This window comes from Saccopteryx bilineata, chromosome 5 (genome assembly GCF_036850765.1).
Source record: "Saccopteryx bilineata isolate mSacBil1 chromosome 5, mSacBil1_pri_phased_curated, whole genome shotgun sequence".
In the NCBI taxonomy this organism is placed as follows: domain Eukaryota; kingdom Metazoa; phylum Chordata; class Mammalia; order Chiroptera; family Emballonuridae; genus Saccopteryx; species Saccopteryx bilineata.
Genome location: NC_089494.1, coordinates 102,172,504 through 102,176,983, shown reverse-complemented (window position 1 = coordinate 102,176,983; position 4,480 = coordinate 102,172,504). Strand labels below are relative to the sequence as shown.

Here is a 4,480-nt window from a genome sequence, read left to right as displayed (position 1 = left end):
TCTGCTATCAGAAGAATGGGAAATGGTGAGGCAAAGTCACAAATTGTGACTTAGGGCTGGGTAAGTCAAATCAGTGTTTCTTAACATTTTTTTTTAACCTAAAGTCTAGCAACCACAAGAATTATGTAGAACTTTCTTTAAAGAGGTTTATGCTTTGAAAATCATTGGAAGTTTTCTTTTTCTAAATTATGTTGACTATTTTACATGCTTTTGATATATCATGCCTTTTCCCAGAGCTACAATTCCCTGGATGGGGTCAGGGAAGTGTTGCCAGTGAAAGAGCAGAAATTTTGGAGTCAGTGAGACATGTGTTTGAATCCCAGCAATACCACTGACTGTTTGCCTCATTCTTTTCATGTCTGTGGAATCAGGGTATCAGCATCCATCTTCTAGGGTGATGGTGGGTAGCAAAGTGGTGATGTGTATAAAACACCTATTCATGATAGCGTCTCAACATATAACTTTTTTTTGTTTTTACTGGGCTAAGTGGCTTTATTAGAGAAAGCCAGGATTACAAAGGACTTAAGAGTTGGCACTGGGGCCCTTCTTCTTGCCAAAGGTGGGCACAACATTGACAAAACGCCGGTTGTACTGCATCCACCACCTGACCCGACCAGTCTTCTTCTTTTTCTCCTGTTTGGCCATCTTGGGGGTCTGCCCTCTTACTTTCCCAGCACGGGCCAAGGAACCATGGACTTGACCTCCAAGCATGCGGCCGGCTACTTCCAGAGTGGTCAGAGCCTCCACTCCACATTGGCCCAAGATAGCTTCATCCTCTAGGGGCGTTCCTACCAGGAGCACGACTTGATCTTCTGGAGCAATGCCCTCCAGTGAGGCTACATGAGCCTTGATCTGCGCGACAGTCTCCTGGCCGGTGACCTCCAGGGTGTGTAGCTCCTGGGCACGGACAAAAAGCTGCATGTCGGCGGCGACTGATCTGCGGCCTCTGCCTCTACCGCGAAGTTGGAGTTGGAAAAGAGGAAGGAACAAGAGCGCACACGTCGAAGGCGCTTGCTGCGCGTTACGTCACTGCTCTCAACAGCTAACTATTTTTATTATTATTACCTAATTTTGTGGGTCCATTTGGTCAAAGTGGTATAGATAACAGCTAGAAACTTAGGGTTATTTCAATCTCCAAACTGATTAGACCCAGTCAATTCTAATAAAATCATCAATTTAACGAATTCAGGTTTGTTATTTTGCCCCCAACTCTCAGCAAGTCCTGACATCTTTTAAGAAAGGAATCTGGAGCATTTCTAGAAGTTTATAAAATAAGGTGGAAAGTAGCCTGGGTTAGATGAACATATTAAATAGATGGAAAACAGAGAACCTGGAATCAGTGGGAAACTTCATTTTCTTTAATTAGCATATTTAAGTGAAGCTTAGAAGTTGCTCCTTCCCTGAAACATTGCATTTTATTAAAAGCTGTTTAGAGCTCATAACCATTCTGCTGATTTTCTCAAAACAGGTTCTCCTTATAGGCCAGTGCTAAACTGTGCATACAAAATGAGCTCGGCTTAATGTTGTGTTAAAAGAATTTGGTCTCCAGAGCTGTCTCTCTTCTTAATAATATGTAATCATACTCCATCTATTCAGTTTTCATTTAACTTGCCCCATGCAGGCAATGAATCCAGTTTAATTAAATGTGCCTTTAAATAGTCAAATGGCACTCATTTGCACCTAGCAAGCCTCCCTTTCATCCTATTAAGACCCCCTCAAGATATAAAAGCCCAATAAAGAGGCCATGTAAGATGTGTGTCTGATATGCAATGGAAGCCTGACATTTGCTCCATAATTTACTGAAACCTTCAGGAGCTTTTGGGCACATTGTCATAGCTGAATGGAGCCAGTGTGGGGGGCCTCTTGAGTTCTGGAGGGCAATAGTTGGACCAGTCTTTGTAAACAGCACATTTGGAGGTCAGCTGGTGATCCCATGGATTGGAGCTAGCAATGCCCAAAGTGAGGCCCACTGAGAACCAGACATCTGCCCATGGAAGCTCTCAGAGTACCTCTGCAGAAGGCATGGCCCATGTCTCTGGTCATAATCCCTGGGGAAACCTGATGGGACTGCAGTGTCCCCTATTAAAATTTGGTAAAACGGAAATGACCCTGAGAATTATGGGAAGATAGTTAGGTGGTATTTTCTAGTCAAGAAAGAATAATATTAGAGTGTAGAATTGTCAAAACAATCATACTAATCACCAAGTCCCTAAAAAAAAAAAAAAAAGAACTGTATTCAATCTAATGCTTCATTATTCATTCTTCAAAAACACTATTTATTCAGTTACTGTCAATCCCTAGCCCCTACTGCTGACCAGGGACACAACATCAAAAGAAACAAAGCCTCAGCTCACTCCAAACTTATGTTCTAGTTGGGGCAGACAGAGAATGAACAAATACAAGAAGACAGCAAGCAAATAAATCTGTTGTGTCAGGTGGTGAAAGGAAACACATCATGTTAAAGGGGAGCCAGGTGAAAGGGGGGCAGAATTGCAGTGTGGGCCGGACATTTTTTCAGAGAAGGTCCCTTTTGTTAGATACTATTTTGTAGGATCAGATTTGACACACTCTGTATATATGCTGAACTAAGTCCAGTGCTGTGAGCTTCAGTGTAGGACATTGGGTGCCTGGCTATTATTTATGACACTCCATTAGTTGACTTGGTAGATCAGGTTGGTTAGGTAGGACCCTCTTTATTTATATCCTTGCTCAATATAATGGAAGAGGGCTTTCTCCAACTATCTCCCCAACATTTATAAGTGGCATATTATATTGTTCTCTATGCGCTCAAGTAGATGTAAGCCTTGCCTAACTTGTGAGAATAGAAATTCTTTAATAATGCCGACTCGGCCTCTTAGTTATTTAATTCCCAACCAGCAAGAATGTTTGTATAGTTAGGGTAACACAAACTTCTAAAATGCATCATGATTTTTTAAAATTTACATTTTAGTATCTTATGCTTTTTAAAAAAATGGCAGCCTGTGTGGTAAAGAAGCCTTGCCATGTCTAGATATGTGGTCTTGGGCAAATTCAACCATTCATTCATTCATTCATTCACTCAATAAATATGATTTCAGTGCCAGTATTGATTTTCCTGGAATTCAATTTCCTCACCTAAAAGTTAGTGACATTAATGCTCATTTTGAATGAGAGATATAAAAATTGTATGATAATATAGGTTAAATTACTCACAGTACATTTAATAGATGACCTAATAACAGCCAATTATGAGTACTGATATGTGTGAGGGAGAGATACAAAATAGTATACAAAAGAAATAGTTACAGGCCAGATTATAATGGACTTTATAACCTAACTGTGATGAGGGTGGCATGATTATACTCAAGACTGTGTAGAGAACAGATTAAAAGGAAAATAGAAATAGAAAGACTATTTAGATGGCTGATGTAATGTTCTAGGTAGGAAGTTATGGTGGTTTTGATATGAAAAAGGAGATGGCAAAAAAGAAGAGACACAGGCATGGTGTGGAGCACAGGATTTAGTGGCTAGGACTTGGTCATAAATGAATGTGGGAAATAAGGGGAAAGGCTAAGACTCTCACTTTTCTAAACCGTTTTTCAAGGGAAGTAACACCCAAGAATAAGTAAGCTTGGCATTTAGTTTTTCACATGTCATACTGAGTTTCTTAATGAAAACCTAGTCTGCAACTCAGAAGATAATGCTAGGAAGATGAGTAAGTTTGGGACCATCAGCAATGGATAGTAATTATAATGCCATGGGTAGAAATGAAATCAACTGGAGAGTAGGGAAAGCCTGAGAAGAGAGGTCCTCAAAGAATTCTACAAGGTAAGGCCTACTGGAAAGGAGGACGTGATGAGGCTGAAGACCAGGAACACGGAGGGAAGTCCCAGAAGCCTTGAGAAGGGATTCAAGAGCAAGGGAGTTGCCTATTCTGTCAACACCTGCACTGATGTAAACTTAGATGAGGATTTAGCCAAAGAGGTGAAGACCTTAAGGACAAATTAAGAAATCAAAGAGGAAAACCAGTTTGGGATAAATATAAGATTAAGGGGAAAACAACAAGACGTAGACTTTTTCAGGAAAGTTATCGAGACCTACTTCATACCAGGTGCTGTTCTATGTGCTGAAGCTACAGCAGTACATAGAAAAATCAAAAACAAAAATAAGAAATATATGCTGGAAGGCACTTTTGTTATAGAGGGGAGACAGGTAATAAGCATACAAATAATTAAATAGATAATATGTCAGGTGGAAAAATTAAATGGTGTTAAGGGATAGAAACTACTGAGTGGGGTGGTTGTTTCGTACTGGTAAGCTTTTTTTCTAATTAAATTGTTTAATAAAATGATATAGGTTCCAGGTACACAATTCTGTACATCATCTGTATGTATATTGTGCAGTTAATACAGTAATGTTGAAGCACACACCTATAGGAACTAAGAGAGAGAATAGCTATGGAAGCCCATTTCAGGCAGTAGGAGCAGCAGATACAAAAGAT

At 40.0% G+C, this 4,480-nt stretch overlaps 1 pseudogene; it reads right to left on the bottom strand.

The window, feature by feature from the left end:
* Window positions 1-494: 494 nt before the first annotated feature.
* LOC136338486 (ubiquitin-like protein FUBI pseudogene) lies at window positions 495-945 on the bottom strand (annotated as a pseudogene).
* Window positions 946-4,480: the final 3,535 nt, after the last annotated feature.